Source organism: Pseudophryne corroboree, unplaced genomic scaffold, assembly GCF_028390025.1.
Source record: "Pseudophryne corroboree isolate aPseCor3 unplaced genomic scaffold, aPseCor3.hap2 scaffold_430, whole genome shotgun sequence".
NCBI lineage: Eukaryota > Metazoa > Chordata > Amphibia > Anura > Myobatrachidae > Pseudophryne > Pseudophryne corroboree.
The window spans coordinates 408174-433570 of record NW_026970062.1 but is presented as its reverse complement, the minus strand read 5'-3'; the positions used below and the strand labels follow the sequence as shown (position 1 = coordinate 433570).

At 47.1% G+C, this 25397-nt stretch overlaps 22 non-coding genes and 4 pseudogenes across 22 annotated transcripts; 8 read left to right on the top strand and 18 right to left on the bottom strand.

Annotated features, from left to right (window-relative positions):
• Positions 1 to 629: 629 nt before the first annotated feature.
• On the bottom strand, positions 630 to 793 carry LOC135026183 (U1 spliceosomal RNA). The gene has a single exon (XR_010222833.1). It is a non-coding gene; the product is annotated as a U1 spliceosomal RNA (small nuclear RNA).
• Positions 794 to 945: 152 nt separating this feature from the next.
• Positions 946 to 1109, bottom strand: LOC135026263 (U1 spliceosomal RNA). The gene has a single exon (XR_010222903.1). It is a non-coding gene; the product is annotated as a U1 spliceosomal RNA (small nuclear RNA).
• A 670-nt stretch (positions 1110 to 1779) lies between these two features.
• LOC135026191 (U1 spliceosomal RNA) lies at positions 1780 to 1942 on the bottom strand. The gene has a single exon (XR_010222839.1). It is a non-coding gene; the product is annotated as a U1 spliceosomal RNA (small nuclear RNA).
• Positions 1943 to 2094: 152 nt separating this feature from the next.
• Positions 2095 to 2258, bottom strand: LOC135026053 (U1 spliceosomal RNA). Its single transcript, XR_010222720.1, has one exon. It is a non-coding gene; the product is annotated as a U1 spliceosomal RNA (small nuclear RNA).
• A 702-nt stretch (positions 2259 to 2960) lies between these two features.
• LOC135026190 (U1 spliceosomal RNA) lies at positions 2961 to 3095 on the bottom strand (annotated as a pseudogene).
• Positions 3096 to 3247: 152 nt separating this feature from the next.
• Positions 3248 to 3411, bottom strand: LOC135026055 (U1 spliceosomal RNA). Its single transcript, XR_010222722.1, has one exon. It is a non-coding gene; the product is annotated as a U1 spliceosomal RNA (small nuclear RNA).
• Positions 3412 to 5772: 2361 nt separating this feature from the next.
• Positions 5773 to 5928, top strand: LOC135026203 (U1 spliceosomal RNA). Its single transcript, XR_010222845.1, has one exon. It is a non-coding gene; the product is annotated as a U1 spliceosomal RNA (small nuclear RNA).
• Positions 5929 to 6601: 673 nt separating this feature from the next.
• Positions 6602 to 6765, top strand: LOC135026098 (U1 spliceosomal RNA). The gene has a single exon (XR_010222762.1). It is a non-coding gene; the product is annotated as a U1 spliceosomal RNA (small nuclear RNA).
• Positions 6766 to 6917: 152 nt separating this feature from the next.
• LOC135026184 (U1 spliceosomal RNA) lies at positions 6918 to 7080 on the top strand. The gene has a single exon (XR_010222834.1). It is a non-coding gene; the product is annotated as a U1 spliceosomal RNA (small nuclear RNA).
• Positions 7081 to 10384: 3304 nt separating this feature from the next.
• On the bottom strand, positions 10385 to 10548 carry LOC135026268 (U1 spliceosomal RNA). The gene has a single exon (XR_010222908.1). It is a non-coding gene; the product is annotated as a U1 spliceosomal RNA (small nuclear RNA).
• A 692-nt stretch (positions 10549 to 11240) lies between these two features.
• On the bottom strand, positions 11241 to 11382 carry LOC135026192 (U1 spliceosomal RNA; annotated as a pseudogene).
• Positions 11383 to 11534: 152 nt separating this feature from the next.
• LOC135026227 (U1 spliceosomal RNA) lies at positions 11535 to 11698 on the bottom strand. Its single transcript, XR_010222868.1, has one exon. It is a non-coding gene; the product is annotated as a U1 spliceosomal RNA (small nuclear RNA).
• A 692-nt stretch (positions 11699 to 12390) lies between these two features.
• On the bottom strand, positions 12391 to 12532 carry LOC135026145 (U1 spliceosomal RNA; annotated as a pseudogene).
• Positions 12533 to 12684: 152 nt separating this feature from the next.
• On the bottom strand, positions 12685 to 12848 carry LOC135026215 (U1 spliceosomal RNA). Its single transcript, XR_010222857.1, has one exon. It is a non-coding gene; the product is annotated as a U1 spliceosomal RNA (small nuclear RNA).
• A 6742-nt stretch (positions 12849 to 19590) lies between these two features.
• LOC135026248 (U5 spliceosomal RNA) lies at positions 19591 to 19706 on the bottom strand. Its single transcript, XR_010222889.1, has one exon. It is a non-coding gene; the product is annotated as a U5 spliceosomal RNA (small nuclear RNA).
• Positions 19707 to 19981: 275 nt separating this feature from the next.
• Positions 19982 to 20097, bottom strand: LOC135026211 (U5 spliceosomal RNA). Its single transcript, XR_010222853.1, has one exon. It is a non-coding gene; the product is annotated as a U5 spliceosomal RNA (small nuclear RNA).
• A 274-nt stretch (positions 20098 to 20371) lies between these two features.
• LOC135026231 (U5 spliceosomal RNA) lies at positions 20372 to 20487 on the bottom strand. The gene has a single exon (XR_010222872.1). It is a non-coding gene; the product is annotated as a U5 spliceosomal RNA (small nuclear RNA).
• A 275-nt stretch (positions 20488 to 20762) lies between these two features.
• LOC135026232 (U5 spliceosomal RNA) lies at positions 20763 to 20878 on the bottom strand. Its single transcript, XR_010222873.1, has one exon. It is a non-coding gene; the product is annotated as a U5 spliceosomal RNA (small nuclear RNA).
• A 274-nt stretch (positions 20879 to 21152) lies between these two features.
• On the bottom strand, positions 21153 to 21268 carry LOC135026217 (U5 spliceosomal RNA). Its single transcript, XR_010222859.1, has one exon. It is a non-coding gene; the product is annotated as a U5 spliceosomal RNA (small nuclear RNA).
• Positions 21269 to 21531: 263 nt separating this feature from the next.
• On the bottom strand, positions 21532 to 21647 carry LOC135026241 (U5 spliceosomal RNA). The gene has a single exon (XR_010222882.1). It is a non-coding gene; the product is annotated as a U5 spliceosomal RNA (small nuclear RNA).
• Positions 21648 to 21917: 270 nt separating this feature from the next.
• LOC135026226 (U5 spliceosomal RNA) lies at positions 21918 to 22033 on the bottom strand. Its single transcript, XR_010222867.1, has one exon. It is a non-coding gene; the product is annotated as a U5 spliceosomal RNA (small nuclear RNA).
• A 144-nt stretch (positions 22034 to 22177) lies between these two features.
• LOC135026202 (U1 spliceosomal RNA) lies at positions 22178 to 22305 on the top strand (annotated as a pseudogene).
• A 593-nt stretch (positions 22306 to 22898) lies between these two features.
• LOC135026089 (U1 spliceosomal RNA) lies at positions 22899 to 23062 on the top strand. Its single transcript, XR_010222753.1, has one exon. It is a non-coding gene; the product is annotated as a U1 spliceosomal RNA (small nuclear RNA).
• A 152-nt stretch (positions 23063 to 23214) lies between these two features.
• On the top strand, positions 23215 to 23377 carry LOC135026138 (U1 spliceosomal RNA). Its single transcript, XR_010222799.1, has one exon. It is a non-coding gene; the product is annotated as a U1 spliceosomal RNA (small nuclear RNA).
• Positions 23378 to 24052: 675 nt separating this feature from the next.
• Positions 24053 to 24216, top strand: LOC135026094 (U1 spliceosomal RNA). The gene has a single exon (XR_010222758.1). It is a non-coding gene; the product is annotated as a U1 spliceosomal RNA (small nuclear RNA).
• A 152-nt stretch (positions 24217 to 24368) lies between these two features.
• LOC135026174 (U1 spliceosomal RNA) lies at positions 24369 to 24531 on the top strand. The gene has a single exon (XR_010222825.1). It is a non-coding gene; the product is annotated as a U1 spliceosomal RNA (small nuclear RNA).
• Positions 24532 to 25397: the final 866 nt, after the last annotated feature.

Here is a 25397-nt window from a genome sequence, read left to right as displayed (position 1 = left end):
ATCTCTGTCAAGTAAAGGAGATTCAACTGAGGCAGCACAAGGGAACTCTCATCTGGGGACAACAACTGCAGGGAGAACACATATTTTCAGATGAACATGGGAGAGCAGAAGGCTGCCTAATACTGAAGCACCCCCAAACAACAAACCAAATGCAACAACTAGTACAAGCATTCCTGGGAAAAGGTCTGCAGAAGACGGATTTGCATACGGTGATGTCATCCAAGCAGTGGGCCAAAGTTGGCTGGAACCCTCATCTGCATATGAAAAGAGAAAAGGGGTATGCAGGGCATGGCGGCCTTTTGCGGCGCTTGGATGACCCTTAGTTCGCATTAAACACCTCCACCCTCCGTCGGTGTGGGGCTCATGTTGGCTATGCCCCAGCCCCTGAAGCATTCAAGCTGATTTCTTGCAGCAGCTGGGCACTGTAACAGCTCCAGAGCTGCTCTGTAAGGCAAGTAAAAGGGTGTTGGCCCTGCAGCACTACCTGTAGTTTGCATTGTGCGTTGGAAGGCACAAAGTAAGCAGACAGGAGAAGTCAGGAGAGTGCACAAGGGCAAGGGCAGGGGCTCAAGAAAAGAGAAGTGGAAACAGACAGCAAACTAGGCTGGAGAGAGACCTGAGACAAAGAGATCTGAATTATACGAGTAGCCGACCAGAGGAAACACAAATTATGTAGTCAAGTGTCCCACATTTGGGGAAATCGTAGGAGCAGCACACCCAGAGTGCAATGGGTGAGCCTTGCCCTGGGAGAAGCACCTTCCTGATCATAGTATCTCACCTGGCAGGTAAATAGGAGTTGGGCTAGAGCTGGGGAGGGTCGCTGCTCGGGCACCCCCCTGTCAAGTGAAGGAAATCCAACTGAGGCAGCACAAGGAAACTCTCAAAAAAAGAACAAGGCTAGAGGAAGATCTGAGACAAAGAAATCTGACTTTTACCAGAGCTGACCAGAGGAAAGCACAAACACAGTCCCCCACTACCACAAATAATGCAGTCGAGTTTCCCACATTTGGGGAAATCACAGGGGTCAGCATACCCAGAATGCAATGAATGAACCTCACCCTGGAAGAACAATCTTCATGACCATGGTATCTCCTATGCAAAATAAGTATGATTTGGGATAGGGCTGGGGAGGGCCGCTGCTCAGGCACATCTCTGTCAAGTAAAGGAGATTCAACTGAGGCAGCACAAGAGAACTCTCATCTGGGGACAACAACTGCAGGGAGAACACATATTTTCAGATGAACATGGGAGAGCAGAAGGCTGCCTAATACTGAAGCACCCCAAACAACAAACCAAATGCAACAACTAGTACAAGCATTCCTGGGGGAAGGTCTGCAGAAGACGTATTTGCATACGGTGATGTCATCCAAGCAGTGGGCCAAAGTTGGCTGGAACCCTCATCTGCATATGAAAAGAGAAAAGGGGTATGCAGGGCATGGCGGCCTTTTGCGGCGCTTGGATGACCCTTAGTTCGCATTAAACACCTCCACCCTCCGTCGGTGTGGGGCTCATGTTGGCTATGCCCCAGCCCCTGAAGCATTCAAGCTGATTTCTTGCAGCAGCTGGGCACTGTAACAGCTCCAGAGCTGCTCTGAAAGGCAAGTAAAAGGGTGTGGGCCCTGCAGCACTACCTGTAGTTTGCATTGTGCGTTGGAAGGCACAAAGTAAGCAGACAGGAGAAGTCAGGAGAGTGCACAAGGGCATAGAAGGCAGCGGCTCAAGAAAAGAGAAGTGGAAACAGACAGCAAACTAAGCTGGAGAGAGACCTGAGACAAAGAGATCTGAATTATACGAGAGCCGACCAGGGGAAACGCAAATTATGCAGTCAAGTTTCCCACATTTGGGGAAATCGCAGGAGCAGCACACCCAGAGTGCAATGGGTGAGCCTTGCCCTGGGAGAAGCACCTTCATGATCATAGTATCTCACCTGGCAGTTATGTAGGAGTTGGGCTAGAGCTGGGGAGGGTCGCTGCTCGGGTACCCCCCTGTCAAGTGAAGGAGATCAAACTGAGGCAGCACAATGGAACTCTCGAAAGAAGAACAAGGCTAGAGGAAGATCTGAGACAAAGAAATCTGACTTTTACCAGAGCTGACCAGAGGAAAACACAAACACAGTCCCCCACTACCACAAATAATGCAGTTGAGTTTCCCACATTTGGGGAAATCACAGGGGTCAGCATACCCAGAATGCAATGAATGAACCTCACCCTGGGAGAACAATCTTTATGAAAATGGTATCTCCTATGCAAAATAAGTATGATTTGGGATAGGGCTGGGGAGGGCCGCTGCTCAGGCACATCTCTGTCAAGTAAAGGAGATTCAACTGAGGCAGCACAAGGGAACTCTCATCTGGGGACAACAACTGCCGGGAGAACACATATTTTCAGATGAACATGGGAGGGCAGAAGGCTGCCTAATACTGAAGCACCCCCAAACAACAAACCAAATGCAGCAACTAGTACAAGCATTCCTGGGGGAAGGTCTGCAGAAGACGGATTTGCATACAGTGATGTCATCCAAGCAGTGGGCCAAAGTTGGCTGGAACCCTCATCTGCATATGAAAAGAGAAAAGGGGTATGCAGGGCATGGCGGCCTTTTGCGGCGCTTGGATGACCCTTAGTTCGCATTAAACACCCCCACCCTACTTCGGTGTGGGGCTCATGTTGGCCATGCCCCAGCCCCTGAAGCATTCAAGCTGATTTCTTGCAGCAGCTTGGCACTGTAACAGCTCCAGAGCTGCTCTGTAAGGCAAGTAAAAGGGTGTGGGCCCTGCAGCACTACCTGTAGTTTGCATTGTGCATCGGAAGGCACAAAGTAAGCAGACAGGAGGAGAAGTCAGGATAGTGCACAAGGGTATAGAAGGGAGGGGCTCAAGAAAAAAGAAGTGGAAACAGACAGCAAACTAGGCTGGAGAGAGACCTGAGACAAAGAGATCTGAATTATATGAGAGCCGACTAGGGGAAACACAAATTATGCAATCAAGTTTCCCATATTTGGGGAAATCGCAGGGGCAGCACACCCAGAGTGCAATGGGTGAGCCTTGCCCTGGGAGAAGCAACTTCATGATCATAGTATCTCACCTGGCAGGTAAGTAGGAGTTGGGCTAGAGCTGGGGAGGGTCGCTGCTCGGGCACCCCCCTGTCAAGTGAAGGAGATCCAACTGAGGCAGCACAAGGGAACTCTTGAAAGAAGAACAAGGCTAGAGGAAGATCTGAGACAAAGAAATCTGACTTTTACCAGAGCTGACCAGAGGAAAGCACAAACACAGTCCCCCACTACCACAAATAATGCAGTTGAGTTTCCCACATTTGGGGAAATCACAGAGGTCAGCATACCCAGAACGCAATGAATGAACCTAACCCTGGGAGAACAATCTTCATGACCATGGTATCTCCTATGCAAAATAAGTATGATTTGGGATAGGGCTGGGGAGGGCCGCTGCTCAGGCACATCTCTGTCAAGTAAAGGAGATTCAACTGAGGCAGCACAAGGGAACTCTCATCTGGGGACAACAACTGCAGGGAGAACACATATTTTCAGATGAACATGGGAGGGCAGAAGGCTGCCTAATACTGAAGCACCCCCAAACAACAAACCAAATGCAACAACTAGTGCAAGCATTCCTGGGGGAAGGCCTGCCGCAGATGGATTTGCATATGGTGATGTCATCCAAGCAGTGGGTCAAAGTTGGCTTCAACCCTCGTCTGCATATGAAAAGAGAAAAGGGGCATGCAGGGCATGGCGGCCTTTTGCGGCGCTTGGCTGACCCCTAGTTTGCATTAAACACCTCCACCCTCCGTCGGTGTGGGGCTCATGTTGGCTATGCCCCAGCCCCTGAAGCATTCAAGCTGATTTCTTGCTGCAGCTGGGCACTGTAACAGCTCCAGAGCTGCTCTGTAAGGCAAGTAAAAGGGTGTGGGCCCTGCAGCACTACCTGTAGTTTGCATTGTGCGTTGGAAGGCACAAAGTAAGCAGACAGGAGAAGTCTGGAGAGTGCACAAGGGCATAGAAGGCAGCGGCTCAAGAAAAGAGAAGTGGAAACAGACAGCAAACTAGGCTGGAGAGAGACCTGAGACAAAGAGATCTGAATTATACGAGAGCCGACCAGGGGAAACACAAATTATGCAGTCAAGTTTCCCACAGGAGTATATAGGATACGACCCAGTGGTACCTGACGACATAGATACTAACAGCTATTTAATAACATTACGCTAGAAAGTGATTATTAGCAACATATATATCTATATAAACAACCCCGCCAGGGTTGTGCCTTCAAAAATAATCACACACGGACACGCTTTTTAAACCTTTTTTTCACATCTCTTTATTCTTCTTATGCACATGTATGTTAGTTCTGTGATTTTAACCTTTATGTTTCACTGCAGTTTGGGATAATAATATTAATATTTATCCAATTTTAATACATACTTAATAAAGGTTATATTTTATGATTCATTCATTCTGTCCAGTGCGTCAACAGTGCAGATTTCTTCTTGTTTTTTCTCCCAAATTCTATAACAATGACAGTAAATGTTGTTTCTTTTCAAACAGAACTTTCTTGACCATGCTTCTTGCTTGAAAGATCTGGGAGCACATGGAAAACAGTACAAACCATGCAGTATCACAAGAGCCTTTATTTGATATTTCATGAAGATAGAGCAGAATTGAGGACACGTCAACTATTTCTGCCGAAGGTGGTTCATCTTTCCACATGGTGCCTTTGGCCACTGACACCTTCGTTGAGTCAAAGTCTCTGGCTGTGGTCAGAACTTTGAAAATTTATGTCACCAGAACGGTTCAGATTAGGAAAACAGAGGCTCTGTTTGTCCTGTATGCTCCCAACAGGATTGGGTGTCCTGCTTCCATGTAGACAATTATGCGCTGGATCTGTGGTAAGATTCAGCATGCTCATTCCACGGCAGGATTGCCGTTACTAAATTAGGTGAAGACCCATTCTACTAGAAAGGTGGGTTCATCCTGGGCAGCTGGTCGGGGAGTCTCGGCATTGCAACTTTGCCGAGCAGCTATTTAGTAAACACTTTTGCTAAGTTTTACAAGTTTTAGAGTAAAGGAGATTCAACTGAGGCAGCACAAGGGAACTCTCATCTGGGGACAACAACTGCAGTGAGAACACATATTTTCAGATGAACATGGGAGGGCAGAAGGCTGCCTAATACTGAAGCACCCCCAAACAACAAACCAAATGCAACAACTAGTACAAGCATTCCTGGGGGAAGGTCTGCAGAAGACGGATATGCATATAGTGATGTCATCCAAGCAGTGGGCCAAAGTTGGCTGGAACCCTCATCTGCATATGAAAAGAGAAAAGGGGTATGCAGGGCATGGCGGCCTTTTGCGGCGCTTGGATGACCCTTAGTTCGCATTAAACACCCCCACCCTCCTTCGGTGTGGGGCTCATGTTGGCCATGCCCCAGCCCCTGAAGCATTCAAGCTGATTTCTTGCAGCAGCTTGGCACTGTAACAGCTCCAGAGCTGCTCTGTAAGGCAAGTAAAAGGGTGTGGGCCCTGCAGCACTACCTGTAGTTTGCATTGTGCATTGGAAGGCACAAAGTAAGCAGACAGGAGGAGAAGTCAGGATAGTCCACAAGGGTATAGAAGGGAGGGGCTCAAGAAAAAAGAAGTGGAAACAGACAGCAAACTAGGCTGGAGAGAGACCTGAGACAAAGAGATCTGAATTATATGAGAGCCGACCAGGGGAAACACAAATTATGCAGTCAAGTTTCCCACATTTGGGGAAATCGCAGGGGCAGCACACCCAGGTGAGATACTATAATCAGGAAGGTGCTTCTCCCAGGGCAAGGCTCACCCATTGCACACTGGGTGTGCTGCTCCTACGATTTCCCCAAATGTGGGACACTTGACTGCATAATTTGTGTTTCCTCTGGTCGGCTCTCGTATAATTCAGATCTCTTTGTCTCAGGTCTCTCTCCAGCCTAGTTTGCTCTCTGTTTCCACTTCTTTTTTCTTGAGCCCCTCCCTTCTATACCCTTGTGCACTATCCTGACTTCTCCTCCCGTCTGCTTACTTTGTGCCTTCCAATGCACAATGCAAACTACAGGTAGTGCTGCAGGGCCCACACCCTTTTACTTGCCTTACAGAGCAGCTCTGGAGCTGTTACAGTGCCCAGCTGCTGCAAGAAATCAGCTTGAATGCTTCATGGGATGGGGCATGGCCAACATGAGCCCCACACCAAAGGAGGGTGGGGGTGTTTAATGCGATCTAGGGGTCATCCAAGCACCGCAAAAGGCCGCCATGCCCTGCCGCCCCTTTTCTCTTTTCATATGCAGATGAGGGTTGAAGCCAACTTTGACCCACTGCTTGGATAACATCACCATATGCAAATCCATCTGCTGCAGGCCTTCCCCCAGGAATGCTTGCACTAGTTGTTGCATTTGGTTTGTTGTTTGGGGGTGCTTCAGTATTAGGCAGCCTTCTGCCCTCCCATGTTCATCTGAAAATATGTGTTCTCCCTGCAGTTGTTGTCCCCATATGAGAGTTCCCTTGTGCTGCCTCAGTTGAATCTCCTTTACTTGACAGAGATGTGCCTGAGCAGCGGCCCTCCCCAGCCCTATCCCAAATCATACTTATTTTGCATAGGAGACACCATGGTCATGAAAATTGTTCACCCAGGGTGAGGTTCATTCATTGCATTCTGGGTATGCTGACCCCTGTGATTTACCCAAATGTGGGAAACTCGCCTGCATTATTTGTGGTAGTTGGGGACTGTGTTTGTGTTTTCCGCTGGTCAGCTCTGGTAAAAGTCAGATTTCTGTGTCTCAGATCTTCCTCTAGCCTTGTTCTTCTTTCGAGAGTTCCATTGTGCTGCCTCAGTTGGATCTCCTTCACTTGACAGGGGGGTGCCCGAGCAGCGACCCTCCCCAGCTCTAGCCCAACTCCTACTTACCTGCCAGGTGAGATACTATGATCTTGAAGGTGCTTCTCCCAGGGCAAGGCTCAACCATTGCACTCTGGGTGTGCTGCCCCTGCGATTTCCCCAAATATGGGAAACTTGACTGCATAATTTGTGTTTCCCCTGGTCGGCTCTCGTATAATTCAGATCTCTTTGTCTCAGGTCTCTCTCCAGCCTAGTTTGCTGTCTGTTTCCACTTCTCTTTTCTTGAGCCGCTCCCTTCTATGCCCTTGCGCACTATCCTGACTTCTCCCGTCTGCTTACTTTGTGCCTTCCAACGCACAATGCGAACTACAGGTAGTGCTGCAGGGCCCACACCCTTTTATTTGCCTTACAGAGCAGCTCTGGAGCTGTTACAGTGCCCAGCTGCTGCAAGAAATCAGCTTGAATGCTTCAGGGGCTGGGGCATAGCCAACATGAGCCCCACACCGAAGGAGGGTGGAGGTGTTTAATGCGAACTAGGGGTCATCCAAGCGCCGCAAAAGGCCGCCATGCCCTGCATAACCCTTTTCTCTTTTCATATGCAGATGAGGGTTCCAGCCAACTTTGGCCCACTGCTTGGATGACATCACCGTATGCAAATTCGTCTCCTGCAGACCTTCCCCCAGGAATGCTTGTACTAGTTATTGCATATGGTTTGATATTTGATGGTGCTTCAGTATTAGGCAGCCTTCCGCTCTCCCATGTTCATCTGAAAAAATGTGGTCTCCCTGCAGTTGTTGTCCCCAGACGAGAGTTCCCTTGTGCTTCCTCAGTTGAATCTCCTTAACTTGACGGGGGAGGGGCTTGCCCGAGCAGCCACCCTCCCCAGCCCTATCCCAACTCATACTTATTTTGCATATGAGATCTCTATATCATGAAGATTGTTATCACAGGGTGAAGTTCATCCATTATATTTTAAAATAGGAAGGTTCAAATTACATATTTGAATTGCATCTATGTGCTGGATTCAAATGTCCCCCCCCCTTCCTTTCTCAATTGTGCCCGTCAGCAGCTATTCTAAGGTTGCTGCCAATGGGTGTGACACATTAATTTCTTCTGTGGGGTACACTGGACTCCACAAGGATTCACATTGGGGTGTAGAGTAGGATCTTGATCTGAGGCACCAACCGGCTCAAAGCTTTTGACTGTTCCCAAGATGCTCAGCGCATTCTCCTCTATAACCCCGCTTCCATGAACAGGGAGCTCAGTTTGTAGTTGGTGCCTTCAGTAGCAGGCCACTTAACAGGGGCCTGCCTCAGGCAGCCTATTCTTAGCTATTAATTTTGACAAGAAAATAAGAACTTTTTTTATGAGAATCTACAAGGGCTGCAGCAGGCTAGGTCTAATAGACATCTTTACTGCAGCTTCATCACTCCCAGCGGCGCTGTATACTCCCGTGCCCTGGTTGCTGGGTCACTGCAGCGGAGGCTCCGGTTTCTTCCTAAGGTCAGTCACACACGCACCGCCCTTCCGGATCACGAGGCCGCTGATGAAGGGGAGCGTGGCCGTAGGGGGTGGACCGTGTGCGCACTGGCGTGGACACTGATTACTGGGCAGCCGCTCCACGAGCCACCAGGTACAGTTAAGGAGCACAGGTCTGGGGTTTTTTCTCCCATATTAAACCAATTTTGTACTGCCCGCAGCGCATTGTGATAGGTAATAGGGCCTGATTCAGGTTGGATTGCAATCACAGTAAGCGATCCAACTGCAAAAATTGCTAAGAGCATACGCATGTGCCTGCATTTTCTGCGGCACCCCGCAGAGAATGCGATCGCCTCTGCCTGTCAATCGGGGCAGGGGGGGGAGAGGGGGGTCAACAACACTCCATTTCCAAGTCTGGGATGGAGCGGTGCGGGGGCAAGGCTTCAAAATGGGGTCTGCAACGGAGGAGACACAGGGGGCGTGGTCACAGCGGCTGTATGACATCACATTCAGCCGCTGTGATCACAAAAATGGTGGCGGCTTCCTGCGCGCACATACAGTCTGCACCAGCAGGAGGCTACACCATTTTTTATGATCACGCTGAACTGCAGTGCGACTGCAATTACAGATTGGTCAAGAAGGGAGGCGTCATGCTGGGTGGCCATGTCCTGTCACTGTGCAGGAGCCAGTACCGCTCACACACTAGTCCCCGGGTGCAGCCCCCAACCCCCGGGACACCCGGAGCAACAAAATGTAGATTCAGGCCACCAGGCCACGCCCCTACCTATGAAACCATGCCTCCTTTTTACCATTGCGCTGCTTATCTGCGCGCACTGCATTACAATCTCCTTCGCCACCTCTCTGGGTGTCACCAGTGATAGTGACACCTCTGCCATGCTTGTAGCAGCTGGTCCTAAGATCTACGCCTCAAGCCCTGAGTGTTTGCCCTTGTGACTTGTTGATCATCATAGCGAAGCAGATGCTTACAGAAAACTGCAGGGGCTTAGATTGAAAATAAAAAAATATATGGGTATAAGGTAGAGAGGAGCGGGTTCGGTTCTCCGAGAACCAAATTCCCCACGAACTCCACGTGGTTTACACTGGTCCGAGGCAGGCTCGGTTGTTCCCGCCTGACTCGGAAAACCTGAACAAGGGAAAATGTCATCATCCCGCTGTCGGATTCTCGCGAGATTCGGATTTCATATAAAGAGCTGCGCGTTGCCGCCATTTTTACTCGTGCATTGAAGAGGGAGCGGAGAGGACGTGGCTATGTTCTCTCAGTGGAAATCTCAATATCAGTGCTCAGTATCAGTGGTTACTTATTGCTGCTCAGTAATACTAGTAGTGTGTCTCTCCTGCTCAGTGTCAGTTCTCAGTAGTATCCTCATCAGTGCTCAGTATCACTGCTCATTGTCTTGTGCTGCATTGTGGTGCTCAGCATACTACAGTACATTACTAATAGTCCAGTGCTGCATCTTGCTGCTCAGTGTCAGTTCTAGTATCCTCATCAGTGCTCACTATCACTGCTCATTACATTGTGGTGTTCTGTATACTACAGTAACATAGTAATATAGTAACATATAGTAATATAGTTTTTGAGGTTGAAAAGAGGCAAATTGCCCATCGTGTTCAACCTGTTTTAAGTTGTGATGATTCTACATACTTGCTGAATAATGTTTTATGACTAGTTAACTACTACAACTCATGTTACCCCCGGATTAACCATGTTGATATTTTAAGTATTATAACCTTGGATAGCTTTTTCATTCAGAAATGTATCCATTCCTTTTTTAAATCCAATTACAGAGTCCGCCATTACCACCTTCCCTGGCAGGGAATTCCACATCCTGATTGCCCTAACAGTGAAGATCATAGTATCTCACCTGGCAGGTAAGTAGGAGTTGGGCTAGAGCTGTGGAGGATTGCTGCTTGGGCACCCCCTGTCAAGTGAAGGAGATCCAACTGAGGCAGCACAAGGGAACTCTCGAAAGAAGAACAAGGCTAGAGGAAGATCTGAGACAAAGAAATCTGACTTTTACCAGAGCTGACCAGAGGAAAGCACAAACACAGTCCCCCACTACCACAAATAATGCAGTCGAGTTTCCCACATTTGGGGAAATCACAGGGGTCAGCATACCCAGAATGCAATGAATGAACCTCACCCTGGGAGAACAATCTTCATGACCAAGGTATCTCCTATGCAAAATAAGTATGATTTGGGATAGGGCTGGGGAGGGCCGCTGCTCAGGCACATCTCTGTCAAGTAAAGGAGATTCAACTGAGGCAGCACAAGGGAACTCTCATCTGGGGACAACAACTGCAGGGAGAACACATATTTTCAGATGAACATGGGAGGGCAGAAGGCTGCCTAAAACTGAAGCACCCCCAAACAACGAACCAAATGCAACTACTAGTGCAAGCATTCCTGGGGGAAGGCCTGCAGCAGATGGATTTGCATATGGTGATGTCATCCAAGCAGTGGGTCAAAGTTGGCTTCAACCCTCGTCTGCATATGAAAAGAAAAAAGGGGTGTGCAGGGCATGGCGGCCTTTTGCGGCGCTTGGATGACCCCTAGTTCGCATTAAACACCTCTACCCTCCTTCGGTGTGGGGCTCATGTTGGCTATGCCCCAGCCCCTGAAGCATTCAAGCTGATTTCTTGCAGCAGCTGGGCACTGTAACAGCTCCAGAGCTGCTCTGTAAAGCAAGTAAAAGGGTGTGGGCCCTGCAGCACTACCTGTAGTTTGCATTGTGCGTTGGAAGGCACAAAGTAAGCAGATGGGAGAAGTCAGGATAGTGCACAAGGGTATAGAAGGGAGGGGCTCAAGAAAAAAGAAGTGGAAACAGACAGCAAACTAGGCTGGAGAGAGACCTGAGACAAAGAGATCTGAATTATATGAGAGCCGACCAGGGGAAACACAAATTATGCAGTCAAGTTTCCCACATTTGGGGAAATCGCAGGGGCAGCACAGCCAGAGTGCAATGGGTGAGCCTTGCCGTGGGAGAAGCATCTTCATGATCATAGTATCTCACCTGGCAGGTAAGTAGGAGTTGGGCTAGAGCTGGGGAGGGTCGCTGCTCGGGCACCCCCCTGTCAAGTGAAGGAGATCCAACTGAGGCAGCACAAGGGAACTCTCGAAAGAAGAACAAGGCTAGAGGAAGATCTGAGACAAAGAAATCTGACTTTTACCAGAGCTGACCAGAGGAAAGCACAAACACAGTCCCCCACTACCACAAATAATGCAGTTGAGTTTCCCACATTTGGGGAAATCACAGGGGTCAGCATACCCAGAATGCAATGAATTAACCTAACCCTGGGAGAACAATCTTCATGACCATGGTATCTCCTATGCAAAATAAGTATGATTTGGGATAGGGCTGGGGAGGGCCGCTGCTCAGGCACATCTCTGTCAAGTAAAGGAGATTCAACTGAGGCAGCACAAGGGAACTCTCATCTGGGGACAACAACTGCAGGGAGAACACATATTTTCAGATGAACATGGGAGGGCAGAAGGCTGCCTAATACTGAAGCACCCCCAAACAACAAACCAAATGCAACAACTAGTGCAAGCATTCCTGGGGGAAGGCCTGCAGCAGATGGATTTGAATATGGTGATGTCATCCAAGCAGTGGGTCAAAGTTGGCTTCAACCCTCGTCTGCATATGAAAAGAATAAAGGGGTGTGCAGGGCATGGCGGCCTTTTGCGGCGCTTGGATGACCCCTAGTTCGCATTAAACACCTCCACCCTCCTTCGGTGTGGGGCTCATGTTGGCTATGCCCCAGCCCCTGAAGCATTCAAGCTGATTTCTTGCAGCAGCTGGGCACTGTAACAGCTCCAGAGCTGCTCTGTAAAGCAAGTAAAAGGGTGTGGGCCCTGCAGCACTACCTGTAGTTTGTATTGTGCGTTGGAAGGCACAAAGTAAGCAGACGGGAGAAGTCAGGATAGTGCACAAGGGTATAGAAGGGAGGGGCTCAAGAAAAAAGAAGTGGAAACAGACAGCAAACTAGGCTGGAGAGAGACCTGAGACAAAGAGATCTGAATTATATGAGAGCCGACCAGGGGAAACACAAATTATGCAGTCAAGTTTCCCACATTTGGGGAAATCGCAGGGGCAGCACACCCAGAGTGCAATGGGTGAGCCTTGCCCTGGGAGAAGCATCTTCATGATCATAGTATCTCACCTGGCAGGTAAGTAGGAGTTGGGCTAGAGCTGGGGAGGGTCGCTGCTCGGGCACCCCCCTGTCAAGTGAAGGAGATCCAACTGAGGCAGCACAAGGGAACTCTCGAAAGAAGAACAAGGCTAGAGGAAGATCTGAGACAAAGAAATCTGACTTTTACCAGAGCTGACCAGAGGAAAGCACAAACACAGTCCCCCACTACCACAAATAATGCAGTTGAGTTTCCCACATTTGGGGAAATCACAGGGGTCAGCATACCCAGAATGCAATGAATTAACCTAACCCTGGGAGAACAATCTTCATGACCATGGTATCTCCTATGCAAAATAAGTATGATTTGGGATAGGGCTGGGGAGGGCCGCTGCTCAGGCACATCTCTGTCAAGTAAAGGAGATTCAACTGAGGCAGCACAAGGGAACTCTCATCTGGGGACAACAACTGCAGGGAGAACACATATTTTCAGATGAACATGGGAGGGCAGAAGGCTGCCTAATACTGAAGCACCCCCAAACAACAAACCAAATGCAACAACTAGTGCAAGCATTCCTGGGGGAAGGCCTGCCGCAGATGGATTTGCATATGGTGATGTCATCCAAGCAGTGGGTCAAAGTTGGTTCAAACACCTTTGCAAAGTTCTATAAGTTTGATACCCTGGCTGAGGAGGACCTCCTGTTTGCTCAATCGGTGCTGCAAAGTCATCCGCACTCTCCTGCCCGTTTGGGAGCTTTGGTATAATCCCCATGGTCCTTACGGAGTCCCCAGCATCCTCTAGGACGTAAGAGAAAATAAGATTTTAAACCTACCGGTAAATCTTTTTCTCGTAGTCCGTAGAGGATGCTGGGTGCCCGTCCCAAGTGCGGTCTACTTCTGCAAGACTTGTATATAGTTATTGCTTACATAAGGGTTATATGTTAGTTTTCATCGGTCTTGGACTGATGCTATGTTGTTTTCATACTGTTAACTGGGTAGTATATCACAAGTTATACGGTGTGATTGGTGTGGCTGGTATGAATCTTGACCTTGGATTAACAAAAATCCTTTCCTCGTACTGTCCGTCTCCTCTGGGCACAGTTTCTCTAACTGAGGTATGGAGGAGGGGCATAGAGGGAGGAGCCAGTGCACACCCAGATCTAAAGTCTTTCTTAAAGTGCCCATGTCTGCTGCGGAGCCCGTCTATCCCCCATGGTCCTTACGGAGTCCCCATCATCCTCTACGGACTACGAGAAAAAAAAATTACCGGTAGGTTTAAAATGTTATTTTTTTCTCTGCAACCCACTGCTAAATTGTGCTTCCTAGCTGTTTTTTATAAAATCACTTAATTAAATCTAACTCTGATTACGTCAGAGAAGGCCAGGTACCCTACACCATAAGAGGGGGTTTGAAATTTTGACTTGTCTACTTAAAGATCACCAAAATCTGATGACAAGGTCAATTACATCCCTGGGTGGGATTGAACCACCAACCTTTTGGTTAATACCCCATGTAAGTGCAAGAAATCCTGAAGCACTCACTCATCATGGGAAAGTACCAATGTGTTTCTTACAAAAATTCTCCAGATTATTGACTTTTTAAAGTTTTTCTAGGAAACGTTCTAGATGAATGCTTATTAGCCTTTGTCAGTATTGACTTTCGCAAGGTGTCTCTGTGGCGCAATCGGTTAGCATGTTTGGCTATTAACCAAAAGGTTGGTGGTTCAATCCCACCCAGGGATGTAATTGACCTTGTAATCAGATTTTGGTGATCTTTAAGTAGACAAGTCAAAATTTCAAAAACCCCCCTTATGGTGTAGGGTACCTGGCCTTCTCTGATGTAATCAGAGTTAGATTTGATTAAGTGATTTTATAAAAAAACAGCTAGGAAGCACAATTTAGCAGTGAGTTGCAGAGAAAAAAAATTATGCTGGCAGAAAAGTCCAATTGAGTGATTAAACAGCTCTTAATTTTCTGATTTTATGTTTATGCTAACAAATTTGCTCTCTGAAAAGTGTCCACAAAGCCAAGTCTCTGATTAACACCTTTGTAGGAATGGTTTTTCACCTATTACTGAATTAAACTTGCTTCATTGGAAAGGCATCAAAGATGCATCCTCATTTCAATGTCTACTGAAATAATACAGGTTGACACCAGGAAACGTCACTGCATCCTTGCTGCTTCCTCATGGGGAAGTCTGTTTAATGTGAAAACAAGGTGATATCTAATCAGCACACAGGTAAGGAATTAAGAAAATCTTTCTTTATGGGTGAAGATGTTTCTCACAAATTGTTGTCCCAATGCATCATTGAAATTCAAGATGGAAGATGATTTTCATATATCACTTGTACATTTTGCATTGCTCTTCTGGTGACAATGTAGTTTGTTTTTGTCAATTACCATTTCAGTAATAGGGTAAAGAAAATTAAGTGGATTTTTTAAAGAAAACAATGCTGTCAATATACTATTAAAACAAATTAAAATGATAAAAGTTATTGTACTTTAAGTAAAAATAAAAGTGCCAAAATATCAATCCCAGTTTTTGATTACTTTAATTATAAAAAAAAAAATGCACGCAGCAGAGGATAGTTTCGATCAATCGACCTCTGGGTTATGGGCCCAGCATGCTTCCATTGCACTACTCTGCTGCTCATGGAAGTGTCAGAGATCCTGAAGACTAAATTGATTAAAGGCCTTAAAGTACTGGACTATAAGGAAAGACTTTCTAGGCTGAATATTTATACACTAGAAAAGAGGTGCCTAAGAGGAGATATTATTAATATCTTCAAATATGTAAAGATACATAACAAAGAGTTATCAGAGGAATTATTTATTAAAAGAACACGTGGTCACTCGCTGCGACTGGAGGAAAGTTCAGAACGCAATGGAGGAAAGGTTTCTTCACTGTTAGGGCAATCAGGATGTGGAATTCCCTGCCAGGGAAGGTGGTAATGGCGGACTCTGTAATTGGATTTAAAAAAGGAATGGATACATTTCTGAATGAAAAAGCTATCCAAGGTTATAATACTTAAAATATCAACATGGTTAATCCGGGGGTAACATGAGTTATAGTAGCTAACTAGTCATAAAACATTATTCAGCAAGTATGTAGAATCATCACAACTTAAAACAGGTTGAACACGATGGGCAATTTGCCTCTATTCAACCTCAAAAACTATGTTACTATATTACTATGTTATTGTAGTATACAGAACACCACAATGCAATGAGCAGTGATAGTGAGCACTGATGAGGATACTAGAACTGACACTGAGCAGCAAGATGCAGCACTGGACTATTAGTAATGTACTGTATTATGCTGAGCAACACAATGCAGCACAAGACAATGAACAGTGATACTGAGCACTGATGAGGATACTACTGAGAACTGACACTGAGCAGGAGAGACACACTACTAGTATTACTGAGCAGCAATAAGTAACCACTGATACTGAGCACTGATATTGAGATTTCCACTGAGAGAACATAGCCACGTCCTCTCCGCTCTCTCTTCAATGCACGAGTAAAAATGGCAGCAACGCGCAGCTCTTTATATGGAATCCGAATCTCGCGAGAATCCGACAGCGGGATGATGACATTTTCCCTTGTTCAGGTTTTCCGAGTCAGGCGGGAACAACCGAGCCTGCCTCGGACCAGTGTAAACCACGTGGAGTTCGTGGGGAATTCGGTTCTCGGAGAACCGAACCCGCTCCTCTCTACCTTATACCCTATCAATTTTTTTATTTTCAATCTAAGCCCCTGCAGTTTTCTGTAAGCATCTGCTTCGCTATGATGATCAACAAGTCACAAGGGCAAACACTCAGGGTTTGAGGCGTAGATCTTAGGACCAGCTGCTACAAGCATGGCAGAGGTGTCACTATCACTGGTGACACCCAGAGAGGTGGCGAGGGAGATTGTAATGCAGTGCGCGCAGATAAGCAGTGCAATGGTAAAAAGGAGGCATGGTTTCATAGGTAGGGGCGTGGCCTGGTGGCCTGAATCTACATTTTGTTGCTCCGGGTGTCCCGGGGGTTGGGGGCTGCACCCGGGGACTAGTGTGTGAGCGGTGCTGGCTCCTGCAAAGTGACAGGGCATGGCCACCCAGCATGACGCCTCCCTTCTTGACCATGCTGTAATTGCAGTCGCACTGCAGTTCAGCGTGATCATAAAAAATGGTGTAGGCTCCTGCTGGTGCAGACTGTATGTGCGCGCAGGAAGCCGCCACCATTTTTGTGATCACAGCGGCTGAATGTGATGTCATACAGTCGCTGTGACCACGCCCCCTGTGTCTCCTCCGTTGCAGACCCCATTTTGAAGCCTTGCCCCCGCACCGCTCCATCCCTGACTTGGAAATGGAGTGTTGCTGACCCACCTCTCCCCCCCTTCCCCGCCCCGATTGACAGGCAGAGGCGATCACATTCTCTGCGGGGTGCCGCAGAAAATGCAGGCACATGCGTATGCTCTTAGCAATTTTTGCAGTTGGATCGCTTATTGTGATTGCAATCCAACCTGAATCAGGCCCTATTACCTATCACAATGCGCTGCGGGCAGTACAAAATTGGGTTAATATAGGAGAAAAACCCCCAGACCTGTGCTCCTTAACTGTACCTGGTGGCTAGTGGAGCGGCTGCCCAGTAATCAGTGTCCACCGCAGTGCGCACACGGCCCACCCCCTACGGCCTCGCTCCCCTTCAGCAGCGGCCTCGTGATCCGGAAGGGTGGTGTGTGTGTGACTGACCTTAGGATGAAACCGGAGCCTCCGCTGCAGTGACCCAGCAACCAGGGCACGGGAGTATACAGCGCCGCTGGGAGTGATGAAGCTGCAGTAAAGATGTCTATTAGACCTAGCCTGCTGCAGCCCTTGTAGATTCTCATAAAACAAGTTCTTCTTTTCTTGTCAAAATTAATAGCTAAGAATAGGCTGCCTGAGGCAGGCCCCTGTTAATTGGCCTGCTACTGAAGGCACCAACTACAAACTGAGCTCCCTGTTCATGGAAGCGGGGTTATAGAGGAGAATGCACTGAGCTTCTTGGGAACAGTCAAAAGCTTTGAGCCGGTTGGTGCCTCAGATCAAGATCCTACTCTACACCCCAATGTGAATCCTTGTGGAGTCCAGTGTACCCCACAGAAGAAATTAATGTGTCACACCCATTGGCAGCAACCTTAGAATAGCTGCTGACGGGCACAATTGAGAAAGGAAGGGGGGGGGACATTTGAATCCAGCACATAGATGCAATTCAAATATGTAATTCGTACCTTCCTATTTTAAAATATAATGGATGAACCTCACCCTGTGAGAACAATCTTCATGATCAAGAGATCTCATATGCAAAATAAATATGAGTTGGGATAGGGCTGGGGAGGGCTGCTCGGGCAGCACCTCCCCCGTCAAGTTAAGGAGATTCAACTGAGGAAGCACAAGGGAACTCTCGTCTGGGGACAACAACTGCAGGGAGACCACATCTTTTCAGATGAACATGGGAGGGCGGAAGGCTGCCTAATACTGAAGCGCCATATGCAACAACTAGTACAAGCATTCCTGGGGGAAGGTCTGCAGCAGACGGATTTGCATACGGTGATGTTATCCAAGCAGTGGGCCAAAGTTGACTGGAACCCTCATCTGCATATGAAAAGAGAAAAGGGGCATGCAGGGCATGGCGGCCTTTTGCAGTGCTTGGATGACCCCTAGTTCACATTAAACACCCCCACCCTCCTTTGGTGTGGGGCTCATGTTGGCCATGCCCCATCCCCTGAAGCATTCAAGCTGATTTCTTGCAGCAGCTGGGCACTGTAACAGCTCCAGAGCTGTTCTGTAAGGCAAGTAAAAGGGTGTGGGCCCTGCAGCACCACCTGTAGTTCGCATTGTGCGTTGGAAGGCACAAAGTAAGCAGACGGGAGGAGAAGTCAGGATAGTGCGCAAGGGCATTCTTTTCTCTTAGTCCGTAGAGGATGCTGGGGTCACATTAAGAACCATGGGGTATAGACGGGATCCGCAAGAGACATGGGCACTTTAAGACTTTCAAAGGGTGTGAACTGGCTCCTCCCTCTATGCCCCTCCTCCAGACTCCAGTTATAGGAACTGTGCCCAGGGAGACGGACATTTCGAGGAAAGGATTTATTGTTAAACTAAGGTGAGCATCTTACCAGCTCACACCTTAAACATGCCGCAGAACGTGGCATTCAACAGAACACAAGCCAACGGCATGAACAATTGCAGCAAAAAGCTGACCAGAACCATAACACAACATGTGTATAACCACAAGTAATAACTGCAGACACAGTATGGACTGGGACGGGTGCCCAGCATCCTCTACAGACTAAGAGAAAAGGATTTACCGGTAGGTATTAAAATCCTATTTTCTCATACGACCTAGAGGATGCTGGGGTCACATTAAGAACCATGGGGTTATACCAAAGCTCTTGAACGGGTGGGAGAGTGCGTACGACTCTGCAGCACCGAATGACCCAACTTAAGGTTATCATCAGCCAAGGTATCAAACTTGTAAAACTTAGCAAAAGTGTTTACTAAATAGCTGCTCGGCAAAGTTGCAATGCCGAGACTCCCCGACCAGCTGCCAAGGATGAACCCACCTTTCTAGTAGAATGGGTCTTCACCTACTTCAGTAACGGCAATCCTGCCGTGGAACGAGCATGCTGAATCTTACCACAGATCCAGCGCATAATGGTCTGCATGGAAGCAGGACACCAAATCCTGTTGGGAGCATACAGGACAAACAGAGCCTCTGTTTTCCTAATCTGAACCGTTCTGGTGACATACATTTTCAAAGTTCTGACCACAGCCAGAGACTTTGACTCAACGAAGGTGTCAGTGGCCAAAGGCACCATGTGGAAAGATGAACCACCTTCGGCAGAAATTGTTGACGTGTCCTCAATTCTGCTCTATCTTCATGAAAGATCAAATAAAGGCTCTTGTGATACTGCATGGTTTGTACTGTTTTCCATGTGCTCCCAGACCTTTAAGCAAGTAGCATGGTCAAGAAAGTTCTGTTTGAAAAGAAACAACATTTACTGTCATTGTTATGCAAATAAACTTACATTAAAGCTAACAAGAAAGCACACTCGTTCTGTCTTTAAACTGATAAAAGAAACCCCAATAATATGGGGCATGCAAAAATTGAGATAAAACTCAGTTTTGCTCCTCTCCACGGAAATCTTTAATAAAAGGCGAAATATTTGTTAGTTCTGAAGAGAAACCAGAGCATGACCAAGATTCCACCTGTCGCCTGAGTGCCATGCCAGCAGTTCTCATTCAGCTGAAAGTGAGCACCCAATTTGAATGAAAGAAAGCAGATTTCTCACCAGGCTTCCCCTTGCTATAAACATGGTTTGTACTCTTTTCCATGTGCTCCCAGATCTTTCAAGCAATTAGTGTGGTCAAGAAAGTTCTGTTTGAAAAGAAACAAACATTTACTGTCATTTCTATGCAAATGAGCTTACATTAAAGCACACTCGTTCTATCTTTAAACCGATAAAATAAAACCCCAATAAGATGGGGCATGCAAAAATTGAGATAAAACTCAGTTTTGCTCCTCTCCACGGAAATCTTTAGTAAAAGGCGAAAGATTTGTTCGTTCTGAAGAGAAACCAGAACATGACCAAGATTCCACCTGTCGCCTGAGTGCCATGCCAGCAGTCCTCATTCAGCTCAAAGTGAGCACCCAATTTGAAAGAAAGAAAGCAGATTTCTCACCAGGCTTCCCCTTGCTATAAACATGGTTTGTACTCTTTTCCATGTGCTCCCAGATCTTTCAAGCAATTAGTATAGTCAAGAAAGTTCTGTTTGAAAAGAAACAAACATTTACTGTCATTTCTATGCAAATGAGCTTACATTAAAGCACACTCGTTCTATCTTTAAACCGATAAAAGAAACCCCAATAAGACGGAGCATGCAAAAATTGAGATAAAACTCAGTTTTGCTCCTCTCCACGGAAATCTTTAGTAAAAGGCGAAAGATCTGTTCGTTTTGAAGAGAAACCAGAGCATGACCAAGATTCCACCTGTCGCCTGAGTGCCATGCCAGCAATCCTCATTCAGCTCAAAGTGAGCACCCAATTTGAAAGAAAGAAAGCAGATTTCTCACCAGGCTTCCCCTTGCTATAAACATGGTTTGTACTCTTTTCCATGTGCTCCCAGATCTTTCAAGCAATTAGTGTGGTCAAGAAAGTTCTGTTTGAAAAGAAACAAACATTTACTGTCATTTCTATGCAAATGAGCTTACATTAAAGCACACTCGTTCTATCTTTAAACCGATAAAATAAAATCCCAATAAGATGGGGCATGCAAAAATTGAGATAAAACTCAGTTTTGCTCCTCTCCACGGAAATCTTTAGTAAAAGGCGAAAGATTTGTTCGTTCTGAAAAGAAACCAGAACATGACCAAGATTCCACCTGTCGCCTGAGTGCCATGCCAGCAGTCCTCATTCAGCTCAAAGTGAGCACCCAATTTGAAAGAAAGAAAGCAGATTTCTCACCAGGCTTCCCCTTGCTATAAACATGGTTTGTACTCTTTTCCATGTGCTCCCAGATCTTTCAAGCATTTAGTATAGTCAAGAAAGTTCTGTTTGAAAAGAAACAAACATTTACTGTCATTTCTATGCAAATGAGCTTACATTAAAGCACACTCGTTCTATCTTTAAACCGATAAAAGAAACCCCAATAAGACGGAGCATGCAAAAATTGAGATAAAACTCAGTTTTGCTCCTCTCCACGGAAATCTTTAGTAAAAGGCGAAAGATCTGTTCGTTTTGAAGAGAAACCAGAGTATGACTAAGATTCCACCTGTCGCCTGAGTGCCATGCCAGCAGTCCTCATTCAGCGCAAAGTGACACACAATTTGAAAGAAAGAAAGCAGATTTCTCACCAGGCTTCCCCTTGCTATAAGCATGGTTTGTACTCTTTTCCATGTGCTCCCAGATCTTTCAAGCAATTAGAATGGTCAAGAAAGTTCTGCTTGAAAAGAAACAGACATTTATAGTCATTGTTATGCAAATAAACTTACATTAAAGCTAACAAGAAACTGATAAAAGAAACCCCAATAATATGGGGCATGCAAAAATTGAGATAAAACTCAGTTTTGCTCCTCTCCACAGAAATCTTTAATAAAAGGCGAAAGATTTGTTCGTTCTGAAGAGAAACCAGAGCATGACCAAGATTCCACCTGTCGCCTAAATGCTGTGCCAGCAGTCCTCATTCAGATCAAAGTGAGCGCCCAACTTGAAAGTAAGCAGATTTCTCACCTGGCTTCTCCTTGCTATAAGCATGGTTTGTACTGTATTCCATGTGCTCCCTGATCTTTCAAGCAAGTAGCATGGTCAAGAAAGTTCTGTTTGAAAAGAAACAAACATTTACTGTCATTTCTATGCAAATGAGCTTACATTAAAGCACACTCATTCTATCTTTAAACCGATAAAAGAAACCCCAAAAAGATGGGGCATGCAAAAATTGAGATAAAACTCGGTTTTGCTCCTCTCCACGGAAATCTTTAATAAAAGGCGAAAGATTTGTTCGTTCTGAAGAGAAACCAGAGCATGACCAAGATTTTTATCTGAAAATATGTGTTCTCCCTGCAGTTGTTGTCCCCAGATGAGAGTTCCCTTGTGCTGCCTCAGTTGAATCTCCTTTACTTGACAGAGATGTGCCTGAGCAGCGGCCCTCCCCAGCCCTATCCCAAATCATACTTATTTTGCATAGGAGATACCATGGTCATGAAGATTGTTCTCCCAGGGTGAGGTTCATTCATTGCATTCTGGGTATGCTGACCCCTGTGATTTTCCCAAATGTGGGAAACTCGCTTTTATACCCTTGTGCACTATCCTGACTTCTCCTCCTGTCTGCTTACTTTGTGCCTTCCAATGCACAATGCAAACTACAGGTAGTGCTGCAGGGCCCACACCCTTTTACTTGCCTTACAGAGCAGCTCTGGAGCTGATACAGTGCCAAGCTGCTGCAAGAAATCAGCTTGAATGCTTCAGGGGATGGGGCATGGCCAACATGAGCCCCACACCGAAGGAGGGTGGGGGTGTTTAATGCGAACTAAGGGTCATCCAAGCGCCGCAAAAGGCCGCCATGCCCTGCATACCCCTTTTCTCTTTTCATATGCAGATGAGGGTTCCAGCCAACTTTGGCCCACTGCTTGGATGACATCACCGTATGCAAATCCGTCTTCTGCAGAACTTCCCCCAGGAATGCTTGCACTAGTTGTTGCATTTGGTTTGTTGTTTGGGGGTGCTTCAGTATTAGGCAGCCTTCTGCCCTCCCATGTTCATCTGAAAATATGTGTTCTCCCTGCAGTTGTTGTCCCCAGATGAGAGTTCCCTTGTGCTGCCTCAGTTGAATCTCCTTTACTTGACAGAGATGTGCATGAGCTGCGGCCCTCCCCAGCCCTATCCCAAATCATACTTATTTTGCATAGGAGATACCATGGTCATGAAGATTGTTCTCCCAGAGTGAGGTTCATTCATTGCATTTTGGGTATGCTGACCCCTGTTATTTACCCAAATGTGGGAAGCTCGACTGCATTATTTGTGGTAGTGGGGGACTGTGTTTGTGCTTTCCTCTGGTCAGCTCTGTTAAAACTCAGATTTCTTTGTCTCAGATTTTCCTCTAGCCTTGTTCTTCTTTCGAGAGTTCCCTTGTGCTGCCTCAGGTGGATCTCCTTCACTTGACAGGGGGGTGCCCGAGCAGCGACCCTCCCCAGCTCTAGCCCAACTCCTACTTACCTGCCAGGTGAGATACTATGATCAGGAAGGTGCTTCTCCCAGGGCAAGGCTCACCCATTGCACTCTGGGTGTGCTGCTCCTACGATTTCCCCAAATGTGGGACACTTGACTGCATAATTTGTGTTTCCTCTGGTCGGCTCTCGTATAATTCAGATCTCTTTGTCTCAGGTCTTTCTCCAGCCTAGTTTGCTGTCTGTTTCCACTTCTTTTATCTTGAGCCCCTCCCTTCTATACCCTTGTGCACTATCCTGACTTCTCCTCCCGTCTGCTTACTTTGTGCCTTCCAATGCACAATGCAAACTACAGGTAGTGCTGCAGGGCCCACACAATCTTTTACTTGCCTTAAAGAGCAGCTCTGGAGCTGTTACAGTGCCCAGCTGCTGCAAGAAATCAGCTTGAATGCTTCAGGGGATGGGGCATGGCCAACATGAGCCCCACACCAAAGGTGGGTGGGGGTGTTTAATGCGAACTAGGGGTAATCCAAGCACCGCAAAAGGCCGCCATGCCCTGCACGCCCCTTTTCTCTTTTCATATGCAGATGAGGGTTGAAGCCAACTTTGACCCACTGCTTGGATGACATCACCATATGCAAATCCATCTGCTGCAGGCCTTGCCCCAGGAATGCTTGCACTAGTTGTTGCATTTGGTTTGTTGTTTGGGGGTGCTTCAGTATTAGGCAGCCTTCTGCCCTCCCATGTTCATCTGAAAATATGTGTTCTCCCTGCAGTTGTTGTCCCCAGATGAGAGTTCCCTTGTGCTGCCTCAGTTGAATCTCCTTTACTTGACAGAGATGTGCCTGAGCAGCGGCCCTCCCAGCCCTATCCCAAATCATACTTATTTTGCATAGGAGACACCATGGTCATGAAGATTGTTCACCCAGGGTGAGGTTCATTCATTGCATTCTGGGTATGCTGACCCCTGTGATTTCCCCAAATGTGGGAAACTCGCCGGCATTTTTTGTGGTAGTGGGGGACTGTGTTTGTGTTTTCCTCTGGTCAGCTCTGGTAAAAGTCAGATTTCTTTGTCTCATATATTCCTCTAGCCTTGTTCTTCTTTCGAGAGTTCCCTTGTGCTGCCTCAGTTGGATCTCCTTCACTTGACAGGGGGGTGCCCGAGCAGTGACCCTCCCCAGCTCTAGCCCAACTCCTACTTACCTGCCAGGTGAGATACTATGATCATGAAGGTGCTTCTCCCAGGGCAAGGCTCACCCATTGCACTCTGGGTGTGCTGCTCCTGTGATTTCCCCAAATGTGGGAAACTTGATTGCATAATTTGTGTTTCCCCTGGTCGGCTCTCGTATAATTCAGATCTCTTTGTCTCAGGTCTCTCTCCAGCCTAGTTTGCTGTCTGTTTCCACTTCTCTTTTCTGGAGCCACTCCCTTCTATGCCCTTGCGCACTATCCTGACTTCTCCCGTCTGCTTACTTTGTGCCTTCCAACGCACAATGCGAACTACAGGTAGTGCTGCAGGGCCCACACCCTTTTAGTTGCCTTACAGAGCAGCTCTGGAGCTGTTACAGTGCCCAGCTGCTGCAAGAAATCAGCTTGAATGCTTCAGGGGCTGGGGCATAGCCAACATGAGCCCCACACCAAAGGAGGGTGGGGGTGTTTAATGCGAACTAGGGGTCATCCAAGCACCGCAAAAGGCCGCCATGCCCTGCATGCCCCTTTTCTCTTTTCATATGCAGATGAGGGTTCCAGCCAACTTTGGCCCACTGCTTGGATGACATCACCGTATGCAAATCCGTCTGCTGCAGACCTTCCCCCAGGAATGCTTGTACTAGTTGTTGCATATGGTTTGATATTTGATGGTGCTTCAGTATTAGGCAGCCTTCCGCCCTCCCATGTTCATCTGAAAAGATGTGGTCTCCCTGCAGTTGTTGTCCCCAGACGAGAGTTCCCTTGTGCTTCCTCAGTTGAATCTCCTTAACTTGATGGGGGAGGGGCTGCCTGAGCAGCCACCCTCCCCAGCCCTATCCCAACTCATACTTATTTTGCATATGAGATCTCTTGATCATGAAGATTGTTCTCACAGGGTGAAGTTCATCCATTATATTTTAAAATAGGAAGGTACAAATTACATATTTGAATTGCATCTATGTGCTGGATTCAAATGTCCCCCCCCCTTCCTTTCTCAATTGTGCCCATCAGCAGCTATTCTAAGGTTGCTGCCAAT